The sequence below is a fragment of the Pseudophryne corroboree genome, chromosome 6, assembly GCF_028390025.1.
Source record: "Pseudophryne corroboree isolate aPseCor3 chromosome 6, aPseCor3.hap2, whole genome shotgun sequence".
Classification (NCBI taxonomy): domain Eukaryota; kingdom Metazoa; phylum Chordata; class Amphibia; order Anura; family Myobatrachidae; genus Pseudophryne; species Pseudophryne corroboree.
Window position 1 is genome coordinate 45,676,934 of NC_086449.1, and position 17,056 is coordinate 45,693,989.

The 17,056-nt window shown below is 48.2% G+C and overlaps 1 protein-coding gene and 1 long non-coding RNA gene across 5 annotated transcripts in view; one reads left to right on the forward strand and one right to left on the reverse strand.

Moving 5' to 3' along the window:
• The window catches only part of LOC134936041 (uncharacterized), a 144,122-nt gene that overhangs the window by 59,966 nt on the left and 67,100 nt on the right, over window positions 1-17,056 (forward strand). Inside the window, exon 2 of the long non-coding RNA XR_010180443.1 lies at window positions 6,603-6,706. This is a non-coding gene — a long non-coding RNA (uncharacterized LOC134936041). The remainder of the gene's footprint in view (window positions 1-6,602; window positions 6,707-17,056) is intronic.
• Window positions 1-17,056, reverse strand: part of LOC134936040 (mucin-3A-like) — a 300,343-nt gene that overhangs the window by 45,982 nt on the left and 237,305 nt on the right. The gene's annotated exons all lie outside the window — the stretch shown is intronic.

Consider the following 17,056-nt stretch of genomic DNA (forward strand, 5'->3'; position numbering starts at 1 on the left):
TACGCATGTGCAAAGCACGCAGGGCGCATGCGCTTAGTTATTTAACTAAAACCTTAGCAGATTTGCTGAGGATTCTGCGGCGCATTTCAATCGCACTGCTGTTCGGTAAATGATTGACAGGAAAGGGGCGTTTCTGGGTGGTAACTCAGCGTTTTTCCGGCGTTTGCAAAAAACGCAGGCATGTCAGGGAAAAACGCGGGAGTGTCTGGAGAAACGGGGGAATGGCTGGCCGAACACAGGGCGTGTTTGTGACGTCAAACCAGGAACTAAACGGACTGAGCTGATCGCAATCTGTGAGTAGGTCTGGAGCTACTCAGAAACTGCTAAGAATTAGTTAGTAGCAGTTCTGCTAATCTTTCGTTCGCACTTCTGCTAAGCGAAGATACACTCCCAGAGGGCGGCGGCCTAGCGTGTGCAATGCTGCTAAAAGCAGCTAACAACTTGGAATGAGGGCCCATATCACACACAATATAAATCACATAAAAAACAACATAAAGAAATTTCATATCCATAAAATACAACCAACAGCGGGACTTCACCGCAAACTGCCGGCTGCACATGCACAGTTAATCCCTTCATAAAAGCGGTATATAAACACGTATATAAACACGTATCAAGGATTTCTCTGACGTCCTAGTGGATGCTGGGGACTCCGTCAGGACCATGGGGAATAGCGGCTCCGCAGGAGACAGGGCACAAAATGTAAAAGTTTGACCACTAGGTGGTGTGTACTGGCTCCTCCCCCTATGACCCTCCTCCAAGCCTCAGTTAGGTTTTTGTGCCCGTCCGAGCAGGGTGCAATCAAGGTGGCTCTCATAAAGAGCTGCTTAGAGTAAAAGTTTTGATAGTTTTATTATTTTCAGTGAGTCCTGCTGGCAACAGGCTCACTGCAACGAGGGACCTAGGGGAGAAGAAGTGAACTCCCCTGCGTGCAGGATGGATTTGCTTCTTAGGCTACTGGACACTAGCTCCAGAGGGACGATCACAGGTACAGCCTGGATGGGTCACCGGAGCCGCGCCGCCGACCCCCTTGCAGATGCCGAAGTAAGAAGAGGTCCAGAAACCGGCGGCTGAAGGCTTTTCAGTCTTCATGAGGTAGCGCACAGCACTGCAGCTGTGCGCCATTGCGCTCAGGCACACTTCACACCGGCGGTCACTGAGGGTGCAGGGCGCTGGGGGGGGCGCCCTGGGCAGCAATGTTAATACCTTTCTGGCTAAAAAGAATACATCACATATAGTCCATGAGGCTATATGGATGTATTTCACCCCTGCCAGGTCTCAGAAAAACCGGGAGAAGAGCCCGCCGGAATACGGGGCGGGGCCTATCTCCTCAGCACACAGCGCCATTTTCCTACACAGCTCCGCTGCTAGGAAGGCTCCCAGGCTCTACCCTGCACTGCACTACAGAAACAGGGTAAAAAACAGAGAGGGGGGGCATTTTTTGGCGATATTATATATATTTAAGCAGCTATAAGGAAACAACACTTATATAAGGTTGTTCCTATATAATTATAGCGCTTTGGTGTGTGCTGGCAAACTCTCCCTCTGTCTCCCCAAAGGGCTAGTGGGGTCCTGTCTTCTATTAGAGCATTCCCTGTGTGTCTGCTGTGTGTCGGTACGTGTGTGTCGACATGTATGAGGACGATGTTGGTGTGGAGGCGGAGCAATTGCCGGTAATGGTGATGTCACCCCCTAGGGAGTCGACACCGGAATGGATGGCTTTGTTTATGGAATTACGTGATAATGTCAGCACGCTGCAAAAGTCGGTTGACGACATGAGACGACCGGCAAACCAGTTAGTACCTGTACAGGCGTCTCAAACACCGTCAGGGGCTGTAAAACGCCCTTTGCCTCAGTCGGTCGACACAGACCCAGACACGGACACCGAATCTAGTGTCGACGGTGAAGAAACGAACGTATTTTCCAGTAGGGCCACACGTTATATGATCACGGCAATGAAGGAGGCTTTGCATATCTCTGATACTGCAAGTACCACAAAAAGGGGTATTATGTGGGGTCTGAAAAAACTACCTGTAGTTTTTCCTGAATCAGAGGAATTGAATGACGTGTGTGATGAAGCGTGGGTTACCCCTGATAAAAAACTGCTAATTTCAAAGAAGTTATTGGCGTTATACCCTTTCCCGCCAGAGGTTAGGGCGCACTGGGAAACACCCCCTAGGGTGGACAAGGCGCTCACACGTTTATCCAAACAAGTGGCGTTACCGTCTCCTGATACGGCCGCCCTCAAGGATCCAGCTGATAGGAGGCTGGAAAATACTCTAAAAAGTATACACACACATACTGGTGTTATACTGCGACCAGCAATCGCCTCAGCCTGGATGTGCAGTGCTGGGGTGGCTTGGTCGGATTCCCTGACTGAAAATATTGATACCCTGGATAGGAACAGTATTTTATTGACTATAGAGCAATTAAAGGACGCATTCCTTTATATGCGAGATGCACAGAGGGATATCTGCACTCTGGCATCAAGAGTAAGTGCGATGTCCATATCTGCCAGAAGAAGTCTATGGACACGACAGTGGTCAGGCGATGCGGATTCCAAACGGCATATGGAAGTATTGCCGTATAAAGGGGAGGAATTATTTGGGGTCGGTCTATCGGATTTGGTAGCCACGGCAACAGCCGGGAAGTCCACCTTTTTACCTCAAGTCCCCTCCCAGCAGAAAAAGACGCAGTCTTTTCAGCCGCAGTCCTTTCGTTCCTATAAGAACAAGCGAGCAAAAGGACATTCATATTTGCCCCGAGGCAAAGGAAAGGGTAAGAGACTGCAGCAAGCAGCCCCTTCCCAGGAGCAGAAGTCCTCCCCGGCTTCTGCAAAGGCCTCAGCATGACGCTGGGACCTTACAAGCGGACTCAGGGGCGGTGGGGGGTCGCCTCAAGAATTTCAGCGCACAGTGGGCTCACTCGCAGGTGGACCCCTGGATCCTGCAGGTAGTATCTCAGGGTTACAGGTTGGAATTCGAGAAGTCTCCCCCTCGCCGGTTCCTAAAATCTGCTTTGCCAACGTCTCCCTCAGACAGGGCGACGGTATTGGAAGCCATTCACAAGCTGTATTCTCAGCAGGTGATAATCAAGGTACCCCTTCTACAGCAGGGAAAGGGGTATTACTCCACGCTATTTGTGGTACCGAAGCCGGACGGCTCGGTAAGACCTATTCTAAATCTGAAATCTCTGAACCTGTACATACAAAAATTCAAGTTCAAGATGGAGTCACTCAGAGCAGTGATAGCGAATCTGGAAGAAGGGGATTTTATGGTGTCCTTGGACATCAAGGATGCTTACCTTCATGTCCCAATTTGCCCTTCACACCAAGGGTACCTCAGGTTCGTGGTACAAAACTGTCATTATCAGTTTCAGACGCTGCCGTTTGGATTGTCCACGGCACCCAGGGTCTTTACCAAGGTAATGGCCGAAATGATGATCCTTCTTCGAAGAGAAGGCGTATTAATTATCCCTTACTTGGACGATCTCCTGATAAGGGCAAGATCCAGAGAACAGCTGGAGGTCGGAGTAGCACTAACTCAAGTAGTGCTCCAACAGCACGGGTGGATTCTGAATTTTCCAAAATCCCAACTGATCCCGACGACACGTCTGCTGTTCCTAGGGATGATTCTGGACACTGTTCAGAAAAAGGTATTTCTTCCGGAGGAGAAAGCCAGGGAGTTATCCGAACTCGTCAGGAACCTCCTAAAACCAGGGACAGTGTCTGTGCATCAATGCACAAGAGTCCTGGGAAAAATGGTGGCTTCTTACGAAGCGATTCCATTCGGCAGATTCCATGCACGAATTTTTCAGTGGGATCTGCTAGACAAATGGTCCGGATCGCATCTTCAGATGCATCAGCGGATAAAATTGTCGACAAGGACAAGGGTCTCTCTGCTATGGTGGTTGCAGAGTGCTCATCTGTTAGAGGGCCGCAGATTCGGCATACAGAACTGGGTCCTAGTGACCACGGATGCCAGCCTGAGAGGCTGGGGAGCAGTCACACAAGGAAGAAACTTCCAGGGCGTGTGGTCAAGCCTGGAAACGTCTCTTCACATAAATATACTGGAACTAAGAGCAATCTACAATGCTCTAAGCCTGGCAAAACCTCTGCTTCAGGGTCAGCCGGTGTTGATCCAGTCGGACAACATCACGGCAGTCGCCCACGTAAACAGACAGGGCGGCACAAGAAGCAGGAGGGCAATGGCAGAAGCTGCAAGGATTCTTCGCTGGGCGGAAAATCATGTGATAGCACTGTCAGCAGTGTTCATCCCGGGAGTGGACAACTGGGAAGCAGACTTCCTCAGCAGACACGATCTTCACCCGGGAGAGTGGGGACTTCATCCAGAAGTCTTCCACATGATTGTAGTCCATTGGGAAAGACCAATGGTGGACATGATGGCGTCCCGCCTCAACTAAAAACTGGACAGGTATTGCGCCAGGTCAAGAGACCCTCAGGCAATAGCTGTGGACGCTCTGGTAACACCATGGGTGTACCAGTCAGTGTATGTGTTCCCTCCTCTGCCTCTCATACCCAAGGTACTGAGAATTATACGGCAAAGGGGAGTAAGAACGATACTAGTGGCTCCGGACTGGCCAAGAAGGACTTGGTACCCGGAACTTCAGGAGATGCTCACGGAGGATCCGTGGCCTCTACCTCTAAGAAGGGATCTGCTTCAGCAGGGACCGTGTCTATTCCAAGACTTACCGCGGCTGCGTTTGACGGCATGGCGGTTGAACGCCGGATCCTAAGGGAAAAAGGCATTCCGGAAGAGGTCATCCCTACCCTGGTCAAAGCCAGGAAGGAGGTGACTGCACATCATTATCACCGCATTTGGAGAAAATATGTTGCATGGTGTGAGGCCAGGAAGGCCCCGACAGAGGAATTTCAACTGGGTCGATTCCTACATTTCCTGCAAACAGGATTATCTATGGGCCTCAAATTAGGGTCCATTAAGGTTCAAATTTCGGCCCTGTCGATTTTCTTCCAGAAAGAATTGGCTTCAGTTCCTGAAGTCCAGACTTTTGTAAAAGGAGTACTACATATACAGCCCCCGGTTGTGCCCCCAGTGGCACCGTGGGATCTCAATGTAGTTTTGGATTTTCTCAAATCCCATTGGTTTGAGCCACTCAAATCGGTAGATTTGAAATATCTTACATGGAAAGTAACCATGCTACTGGCCCTGGCTTCAGCCAGGAGAGTGTCGGAATTGGCGGCTTTATCGTATAAAAGCCCATATCTGATTTTCCATTCGGACAGGGCAGAATTGAGGACGCGTCCTCATTTTCTGCCTAAGGTGGTATCAGCGTTTCACCTGAACCAGCCTATTGTGGTGCCTGCGGCTACTAGCGATTTGGAGGATTCCAAGTTGCTGGACGTTGTCAGAGCATTGAAAATATATATTTCACTGTCAATGCCCACTCCACAAGGAAGGTGGGCTCATCTTGGGCGGCTGCCCGAGGGGTCTCGGCATTACAACTCTGCCGAGCAGCTACGTGGTCAGGGGAGAACACGTTTGTAAAATTCTACAAATTTGATACCCTGGCTAAGGAGGACCTGGAGTTCTCTCATTCGGTGCTGCAGAGTCATCCGCACTCTCCCGCCCGTTTGGGAGCTTTGGTATAATCCCCATGGTCCTGACGGAGTCCCCAGCATCCACTAGGACGTCAGAGAAAATAAGAATTTACTCACCGGTAATTCTATTTCTCGTAGTCCGTAGTGGATGCTGGGCGCCCATCCCAAGTGCGGATTGTCTGCAATACTTGTACATAGTTATTGTTACAAAAAAATCGGGTTGTTTATTGTTGTGAGCCATCTTTTCAGAGGCTCCTACGTTATCATACTGTTAACTGGGTTCAGATCACAAGTTGTACGGTGTGATTGGTGTGGCTGGTATGAGTCTTACCCGGGATTCAAAATCCTTCCTTATTGTGTACGCTCGTCCGGGCACAGTATCCTAACTGAGGCTTGGAGGAGGGTCATAGGGGGAGGAGCCAGTACACACCACCTAGTGGTCAAACTTTAAAATTTTGTGCCCTGTCTCCTGCGGAGCCGCTATTCCCCATGGTCCTGACGGAGTCCCCAGCATCCACTACGGACTACGAGAAATAGAATTACCGGTGAGTAAATTCTTATTTTTTATTACTTCTAAAAAGTATATATATATATATATATATATATATGTATCCATTAATAATATAAAAAAATCTCGGTCAAAGAACGAGACAGAAGACAGCAATCCTATTAACAACGTTTCAATGGGGGGAGGAGGGCTGTGTATAATTTAATAAGGTGCTGTGTATACTGGCTGTAATATAGGAAGGGGGGCTGTGTATAATTTTACATTACATTATATGGTGCTGGGTGTAATATGGTGAAGGGGCTGTGTATAATACAATATAATATGGTGCTGTGTGTAAAATATATATACAGTACACATCAGTATACTGTATATATATTTTCTATTTGTCCGTCTCTTCTCACAAATGTACACGGTACATTAATATATAGTGCACCTATATTGTTACTCTAGTGTACCTATATTACTCTTTTTCTTTTTTGCTGCTTTTAATACTATACTTTTCTCCTGCCATTGCAGGAAACATCCCTGAGTGGTAATAAATACGCCCACAGGTGCTAGACACGCCCTTTGGGCAGAGACGCGTGACCTGGAATCTACCTGAAACTAGTTTTCAAAAGTAGGTAAGTCTGCACTGAATATGAAGCAAAACGCAAAAGTTTTCAGTATGTCCTTAACCCTGTAGGCTGACACATGGAGAAGAGAGCTATGAGCCTGCCCCTCCCCCTACAGGAGGCTGGGTTGTGATGATGCAATTTAGCGCAAATCGTATCATCTTACGCCCACTTCTCCTGTGTGAGCAGATCAGATGAAGCCGGGGGTGAGAGTACGAAAGGTATGGCTGCGTGTGGAGGAAAGCGGGATACGGGAGACACTTTCCTGTGTGGCCAGGAAAGCCACCTGATTCTCGGGAGCCTCCCGGCCATTCTGGGAGAGTAGGCTAGTATGCAAAAATAGGAATTTAATACCTATCGGTAATTCCTTTTCTCGTAGTCCGTAGTGGATACTGGGAATGTACTTAGTACCATGGGGTATAGATCGGGTCCATTGGAGCCTGGCACTTTAAAAAAAACATTAGTGTGTGATGGCTCCTCCCCTCTATGCCCCTCCTAGCAGACTCAGTCTAGGAATACAGAATAGAAGCGCTAACCAGAACAGAGGATAGCAACGCTGACAATAACAAAGGATAGCAACGCTAACCAAACATCGAACAGGGACAGCAACAGCAGACCCAACCAAGAACACTTACAACTAGGTAAGCAAAAATACAAAGCACTGAGGCGGGCGCCCAGTATCCACTACGGGGTACGAGAAAAGGAATTACATGTAGGTATTAAATTCCTATTTTCTCTAACGTCCTAGTGGATACTGCCAATGTACTTAGTACCATGGGGAAGTCCCAAAGCTTCCAGAACGGCTGGGAGAGTGTTGAGACTCCTGCAAAACCGCCTGACCAAACTGAAGGTCATCTGTGGCCAAGGTGAAGAACCTGTAGAACTTAACGAACGTGTTCGACCCAGACCAAGTAGCTGCCTGGCACAACTGTATGGCCGAGACGCCCCAGGCAGCCACCCAGGAGGGACCCACGACCTTGTGGAGTGGGCCTAAATAGAACTCAGTATCGGCAGTGCAGCCGAAGTAAAGGCTTGTTGAATGGTCAGCCTGAGCCAACAAGCAATGGACTACTTAGAAGCAGGAGATCCAATTTTGGTAACTTCATAAAGGACAAACAGCGAGTCAGATTTCCTGTGATGAGCCGTCATCTTGACATAGATCCTCAAAGCCCATGGAGCCGTGGGAGGGACAAAGGGTGGTTGAATGCAGAGAACACCCTTCAGGAACGTCTGTACTTCAGGAAGCAACACCAGCTGTTTCTGGAAGAAGATGGAGAGAGAGGAAATCTGAACCTTGATGGAGCCTAACCTTAGGCCCATATCCACACCTGCTTGCAGGAAGAGCAGAAAACAGCCAAGTTTAAACTCTGCCGGAGAGTATTTTCTACCCTCACACCAGGAAACATATTTCTTCCAGATACGGTGGTAATGTTTAGACGTGACCACCTTGCGGGCCTGGACCATGGTGGATATAACCTTGGAGGGAAGCCTTTTCTGGCTAAAATCTCCCTCTCAACTTCCAAGCCATCAAACATAGCTGCCGTAAGTCTGGATAGTCAAATGGTCATTGCAGAAGAACGTCCCTGAAAAGTGTCAGAGGCCAGGGTTCCTCCAGAGACATGGTCAGGAGGTCTGCATACCAGGCCCGTCTGGGCCAATCCGGAGCAATAAGGATTGCCTGAACACTTTCCCTTTTGAGTCTTTTTATAACTCTGGGAATGAGAGGGATTGGAGGAAACAGGAACAAAAACTGGTAAGTCCAGCGTGCCGTCAGAGAATCCACTGCTGCAGCCTGTGGATCCCTCGTTCTGGAACAGTAACGACAGGCCTTCTTGTTGAGATGAGAAGCCATCAGGTCTATCTGTGGACAGCCCCACTGGTGAACCAGTTGTTGAAATACCTGAGGGTGGAGGCCCCATTCCCCCGGATGGAGGGCATGCCTGCTGAGGAAGTCCGCTTCCCAATTGTCCACGCCTGGTATGAATATGGCTGAGATGGCCCTTGCGTTGGCTCCCACCCAGAGGAGTATCCGTGACACCTCTCGTATTGCGGCCCTGCTTTTTGTTCCTACCTGCTGGTTTATGTATGCCACCATTGTGGCGTTGTCCAATTGTACCTGGATGGCCTGATGTCAGAGAAGACAGGAGGCCTGCAGAAAAGTGTTGTAAATCTCTCTGAGTTCCAGAATGTTGATCAGGAGTGTAGATTCCTGACTCGACCACTTTTCCTGGAACCGAGCCACCTGGGAGGCTGGCATCCATTGTCAGTAGAGTCCAGGATTGGGTACTGAAACTTCGACCCTCCACGAGGTGAGAGACTTGTAGCCACCATAACAGGGGGATACGTGCTTTTGGCAACAGAGTTATAATCTGGTGCATGTGTAGGTGAGGCCCTGACCACTTGTCCAGCAGATCCAGCTCGAAGGGGTGGGCATGGAACCTGCCGTACTGGATTGCCATGTAGGAGGCCACCATCTTGCCCAGTAGGTGAATGCAAAGATGAATCGATGAATTTGAGCACCGAGCGAACTATAGCCTGGATTGTCAAGGCCTTGTCCATGGGGAGGAATACCTTCTGAGATACCGTGTCCAATATCATTCCCAGGAACTGAATTCTTTGTGATGGTTCCAGGTGAGACTTCTAGAAATTCAGGATCCACCCGTGGTCCGTAAGCAGACGAGTAGTCAAGTCGATGCTGTGTAGCAGATGTTCCATGGACACTGCATTTATCAGGAGATCGTCCAAATAGAGGACTATGTTGACTCCCATCCTGTGCAATTATAGCATCATCTCCGCCATGACCTTTGTGGATACCCTTGGAGCTGTGGAGAGACCAAAGGGTAATGCCTGAAATTGGAAGTGGTGGTGCAGTATCGCGAACCGGAGGTAAGCCAGACGAGGAGGCCATATTGGGATGTGTAGATATGGATACTTAATATCCAAGGATACCAGGAACTCCCCTTCCTCCAGGCCGTAGACCACCGCCCATAGGGATTACACTTTGAACTTGAACACAGGTAGATACAGATTCAGAGATTTGAGGTTCAGGATTGGCCGTACCGAACCATACGTTTTCGGTAGAGATGAGCGCCGGAAATTTTTCGGGTTTTGTGTTTTGGTTTTGGGTTCGGTTCCGCGGCCGTGTTTTGGGTTCGACCGCGTTTTGGCAAAACCTCACCAAATTTTTTTTGTCGGATTCGGGTGTGTTTTGGATTCGGGTGTTTTTTTCAAAAAACCCTAAAAAACAGCTTAAATCATAGAATTTGGGGGTCATTTTGATCCCAAAGTATTATTAACCTCAAAAAACATAATTTACACTCATTTTCAGTCTATTCTGAATACCTCACACCTCACAATATTATTTTTAGTCCTAAAATTTGCACCGAGGTCGCTGTGTGAGTAAGATAAGCGACCCTAGTGGCCGACACAAACACCGGGCCCATCTAGGAGTGGCACTGCAGTGTCACGCAGGATGTCCCTTCCAAAAAACCCTCCCCAAACAGCACATGACGCAAAGAAAAAAAGAGGCGCAATGAGGTAGCTGACTGTGTGAGTAAGATAAGCGACCCTAGTGGCCGACACAAACACCGGGCCCATCTAGGAGTGGCACTGCAGTGTCACGCAGGATGTCCCTTCCAAAAAACCCTCCCCAAACAGCACATGACGCAAAGAAAAAAAGAGGCGCAATGAGGTAGCTGACTGTGTGAGTAAGATAAGCGACCCTAGTGGCCGACACAAACACCGGGCCCATCTAGGAGTGGCACTGCAGTGTCACGCAGGATGGCCCTTCCAAAAAACCCTCCCCAAACAGCACATGACGCAAAGAAAAAAAGAGGCGCAATGAGGTAGCTGACTGTGTGAGTAAGATAAGCGACCCTAGTGGCCGACACAAACACCGGGCCCATCTAGGAGTGGCACTGCAGTGTCACGCAGGATGGCCCTTCCAAAAAACCCTCCCCAAACAGCACATGACGCAAAGAAAAAAAGAGGCGCAATGAGGTAGCTGACTGTGTGAGTAAGATAAGCGACCCTAGTGGCCGACACAAACACCGGGCCCATCTAGGAGTGGCACTGCAGTGTCACGCAGGATGGCCCTTCCAAAAAACCCTCCCCAAACAGCACATGACGCAAAGAAAAATAAAAGAAAAAAGAGGTGCAAGATGGAATTGTCCTTGGGCCCTCCCACCCACCCTTATGTTGTATAAACAGGACATGCACACTTTAACCAACCCATCATTTCAGTGACAGGGTCTGCCACACGACTGTGACTGATATGACGGGTTGGTTTGGACCCCCCCAAAAAAAGAAGCAATTAATCTCTCCTTGCACAAACTGGCTCTACAGAGGCAAGATGTCCACCTCATCATCATCCTCCGATATATCACCGTGTACATCCCCCTCCTCACAGATTATCAATTCGTCCCCACTGGAATCCACCATCTCAGCTCCCTGTGTACTTTGTGGAGGCAATTGCTGCTGGTCAATGTCTCCGCGGAGGAATTGATTATAATTCATTTTAATGAACATCATCTTCTCCACATTTTCTGGATGTAACCTCGTACGCCGATTGCTGACAAGGTGAGCGGCGGCACTAAACACTCTTTCGGAGTACACACTTGTGGGAGGGCAACTTAGGTAGAATAAAGCCAGTTTGTGCAAGGGCCTCCAAATTGCCTCTTTTTCCTGCCAGTATAAGTACGGACTGTGTGACGTGCCTACTTGGATGCGGTCACTCATATAATCCTCCACCATTCTTTCAATGTTGAGAGAATCATATGCAGTGACAGTAGACGACATGTCCGTAATCGTTGTCAGGTCCTTCAGTCCGGACCAGATGTCAGCATCAGCAGTCGCTCCAGACTGCCCTGCATCACCGCCAGCGGGTGGGCTCGGAATTCTGAGCCTTTTCCTCGCACCCCCAGTTGCGGGAGAATGTGAAGGAGGAGATGTTGACAGGTCGCGTTCCGCTTGACTTGACAATTTTCTCACCAGCAGGTCTTTCAACCCCAGCAGACTTGTGTCTGCCGGAAAGAGAGATCCAAGGTAGGTTTTAAATCTAGGATCGAGCACGGTGGCCAAAATGTAGTGCTCTGATTTCAACAGATTGACCACCCGTGAATCCTTGTTAAGCGAATTAAGGGCTCCATCCACAAGTCCCACATGCCTAGCGGAATCGCTCCGTGTTAGCTCCTCCTTCAATGTCTCCAGCTTCTTCTGCAAAAGCCTGATGAGGGGAATGACCTGACTCAGGCTGGCAGTGTCTGAACTGACTTCACGTGTGGCAAGTTCAAAGGGCATCAGAACCTTGCACAACGTTGAAATCATTCTCCACTGCACTTGAGACAGGTGCATTCCACCTCCTATATCGTGCTCAATTGTATAGGCTTGAATGGCCTTTTGCTGCTCCTCCAACCTCTGAAGCATATAGAGGGTTGAATTCCACCTCGTTACCACTTCTTGCTTCAGATGATGGCAGGGCAGGTTCAGTAGTTTTTGGTGGTGCTCCAGTCTTCTGTACGTGGTGCCTGTACGCCGAAAGTGTCCCGCAATTCTTCTGGCCACCGACAGCATCTCTTGCACGCCCCTGTCATTTTTTAAAAAATTCTGCACCACCAAATTCAAGGTATGTGCAAAACATGGGACGTGCTGGAATTTGCCCATATTTAATGCACACACAATATTGCTGGCGTTGTCCGATGCCACAAATCCACAGGAGAGTCCAATTGGGGTAAGCCATTCTGCGATGATCTTCCTCAGTTGCCGTAAGAGGTTTTTAGCTGTGTGCGTATTCTGGAAAGCGGTGATACAAAGCGTAGCCTGCCTAGGAAAGAGTTGGCGTTTGCGAGATGCTGCTACTGGTGCCGCCGCTGCTGTTCTTGCGGCGGGAGTCCATACATCTACCCAGTGGGCTGTCACAGTCATATAGTCCTGACCCTGCCCTGCTCCACTTGTCCACATGTCCGTGGTTAAGTGGACATTGGGTACAACTGCATTTTTTAGGACACTGGTGAGTCTTTTTCTGACGTCCGTGTACATTCTCGGTATCGCCTGCCTACAGAAGTGGAACCTAGATGGTATTTGGTAACGGGGGCACACTGCCTCAATAAATTGTCTAGTTCCCTGTGAACTAACGGCGGATACCGGACGCACGTCTAACACCAACATAGTTGTCAAGGCCTCAGTTATCCGCTTTGCAGCAGGATGACTGCTGTGATATTTCATCTTCCTCGCAAAGGACTGTTGGACAGTCAATTGCTTACTGGAAGTAGTACAAGTGGGCTTACGACTTCCCCTCTGGGATGACCATCGACTCCCAGCAGCAACAACAGCAGCGCCAGCAGCAGTAGGCGTTACACGCAAGGATGCATCGGAGGAATCCCAGGCAGGAGAGGACTCATCAGAATTGCCAGTGACATGGCCTGCAGGACTATTGGCATTCCTGGGGAAGGAGGAAATTGACACTGAGGGAGTTGGTGGGGTGGTTTGCGTGAGCTTGGTTACAAGAGGAAGGGATTTACTGGTCAGTGGACTGCTTCCGCTGTCGCCCAAAGTTTTTGAACTTGTCACTGACTTATTATGAATGCGCTGCAGGTGACGTATAAGGGAGGATGTTCCGAGGTGGTTAACGTCCTTACCCCTACTTATTACAGCTTGACAAAGGGAACACACGGCTTGACAAATGTTGTCCGCATTTCTGGTGAAATACTTCCACACCGAAGAGCTGATTTTTTTGGTATTTTCACCAGGCATGTCAACGGCCATATTCCTCCCACGGACAACAGGTGTCTCCCCGGGTGCCTGACTTAAACAAACCACCTCACCATCAGAATCCTCCTGGTCAATTTCCTCCCCAGCGCCAGCAACACCCATATCCTCCTCATCCTGGTGTACTTCAACACTGACATCTTCAATCTGACTATCAGGAACTGGACTGCGGGTGCTCCTTCCAGCACTTGCAGGGGGCGTGCAAATGGTGGAAGGCGCATGCTCTTCACGTCCAGTGTTGGGAAGGTCAGGCATCGCAACCGACACAATTGGACTCTCCTTGTGGATTTGGGATTTCGAAGAACGCACAGTTCTTTGCGGTGCTTTTGCCAGCTTGAGTCTTTTCAGTTTTCTAGCGAGAGGCTGAGTGCTTCCATCCTCATGTGAAGCTGAACCACTAGCCATGAACATAGGCCAGGGCCTCAGCCGTTCCTTGCCACTCCGTGTGGTAAATGGCATATTGGCAAGTTTACGCTTCTCCTCCGACAATTTTATTTTAGGTTTTGGAGTCCTTTTTTTACTGATATTTGGTGTTTTGGATTTGACATGCTCTGTACTATGACATTGGGCATCGGCCTTGGCAGACGACGTTGCTGGCATTTCATCGTCTCGGCCATGACTAGTGGCAGCAGCTTCAGCACGAGGTGGAAGTGGATCTTGATCTTTCCCTAATTTTGGAACCTCAACATTTTTGTTCTCCATATTTTAATAGGCACAACTAAAAGGCACCTCAGGTAAACAATGGAGATGGATGGATACTAGTATACAATTATGGATGGACTGCCGAGTGCCGACACAGAGGTAGCTACAGCCGTGGACTATTGTACTGTACTGTGTCTGCTGCTAATATAGACTGGATGATAATGAGATGTAGTATGTATGTATAAAGAAGAAAGAAAAAAAAACCACGGGTAGGTGGTATACAATTATGGATGGACTGCCGAGTGCCGACACAGAGGTAGCTACAGCCGTGGACTAGCGTACTGTGTCTGCTGCTAATATAGACTGGTTGATAATGAGATGTAGTATGTATAAAGAAGAAAGAAAAAAAAACCCACGGGTAGGTGGTATACAATTATGGACGGACTGCCGAGTGCCGACACAGAGGTAGCTACAGCCGTGGACTACCGTACTGTACTGTGTCTGCTGCTAATATAGACTGGATGATAATGAGATGTAGTATGTATAAAGAAGAAAGAAAAAAAAACCACGGGTAGGTGGTATACAATTATGGACGGACTGCCGAGTGCCGACACAGAGGTAGCTACAGCCGTGGACTACCGTACTGTACTGTGTCTGCTGCTAATATAGACTGGTTGATAAAGAGATGTAGTATGTATGTATAAAGAAGAAAGAAAAAAAAACCACGGGTAGGTGGTATACAATTATGGATGGACTGCCAAGTGCCGACACAGAGGTAGCTACAGCCGTGGACTACTGTACTGTGTCTGCTGCTAATATAGACTGGTTGATAAAGAGTTGTAGTATGTATGTATAAAGAAGAAAGAAAAAAAAACCACGGGTAGGTGGTATACAATTATGGACGGACTGCCGAGTGCCGACACAGAGGTAGCTACAGCCGTGGACTACCGTACTGTACTGTGTCTGCTGCTAATATAGACTGGTTGATAAAGAGATGTAGTATGTATGTATAAAGAAGAAAGAAAAAAAAACCACGGGTAGGTGGTATACAATTATGGATGGACTGCCGAGTGCCGACACAGAGGTAGCTACAGCCGTGGACTACTGTACTGTGTCTGCTGCTAATATAGACTGGTTGATAAAGAGATGTAGTATGTATGTATAAAGAAGAAAGAAAAAAAAACCACGGGTAGGTGGTATACAATTATGGACGGACTGCCGAGTGCCGACACAGAGGTAGCTACAGCCGTGGACTACCGTACTGTACTGTGTCTGCTGCTAATATAGACTGGTTGATAAAGAGATGTAGTATGTATGTATAAAGAAGAAAGAAAAAAAAACCACGGGTAGGTGGTATACAATTATGGATGGACTGCCAAGTGCCGACACAGAGGTAGCTACAGCCGTGGACTACTGTACTGTGTCTGCTGCTAATATAGACTGGTTGATAAAGAGATGTAGTATGTATGTATAAAGAAGAAAGGAAAAAAAACCACGGGTAGGTGGTATACAATTATGGACGGACTGCCCAGTGCCGACACAGAGGTAGCTACAGCCGTGGACTACCGTACTGTACTGTGTCTGCTGCTAATATAGACTGGTTGATAAAGAGATGTAGTATGTATGTATAAAGAAGAAAGAAAAAAAAACCACGGGTAGGTGGTATACAATTATGGATGGACTGCCGAGTGCCGACACAGAGGTAGCTACAGCCGTGGACTACTGTACTGTGTCTGCTGCTAATATAGACTGGTTGATAAAGAGATGTAGTATGTATGTATAAAGAAGAAAGAAAAAAAAACCACGGGTAGGTGGTATACAATTATGGACGGACTGCCGAGTGCCGACACAGAGGTAGCTACAGCCGTGGACTACCGTACTGTACTGTGTCTGCTGCTAATATAGACTGGTTGATAAAGAGATGTAGTATGTATGTATAAAGAAGAAAGAAAAAAAAACCACGGGTAGGTGGTATACAATTATGGATGGACTGCCGAGTGCCGACACAGAGGTAGCTACAGCCGTGAACTACCGTACTGTGTCTGCTGCGACTGGATGATAAATAATGATATAAAAAATATATATATATCACTACTGCAGCCGGACAGGTATATATTATATAATGACGGACCTGCTGGACACTGTCTGTCAGCAGAACGAGTTTTTTATAGAATAAAAAAAAAAACACCACACAAGTCACACGACGAGTGTTTAACTTTTTCAGGCAATCACAATATAGTATACTACTAACTATACTGGTGGTCAGTGTGGTCAGGTCACTGGTCAGTCACACTGGCAGTGGCACTCCTGCAGCAAAAGTGTGCACTGTTTAATTTTAATAATATGTACTCCTGGCTCCTGCTATAACCTATAACTGGCACTGCTCCCCAGTCTCCCCCACAATTATAAGCTGTGTGAGCACAGTCAGATATATACATAGATGATGCAGCACACTGGGCTGAGCAGTGCACACAGATATGGTATGTGACTGAGTCACTGTGTATCGTTTTTTTCAGGCAGAGAACGGATTATATTAAATAAAACTGCACTGTCTGGTGGTCACTGTGGTCAGTCACTACTAAACTCTGCACTCTCTACAGTACTCCTAAGCTCCAGTAAATCAAGTGTCTCTGTCTCAAATCAATCTCACTCTCTCTCTTCTAATCTAAATGGAGAGGACGCCAGCCACGTCCTCTCCCTATCAATCTCAATGCACGTGTGAAAATGGCGGCGACGCGCGGCTCCTTATATAGAATCCGAGTCTCGCGAGAATCCGACAGCGTCATGATGACGTTCGGGCGCGCTCGGGTTAACCGAGCAAGGCGGGAAGATCCGAGTCGCTCGGACCCGTGAAAAAAAACATGAAGTTCGGGCGGGTTCGGATTCCGAGGAACCGAACCCGCTCATCTCTAGTTTTCGGTACTACAAACAGAGTTGAATAAAAACCCCTGC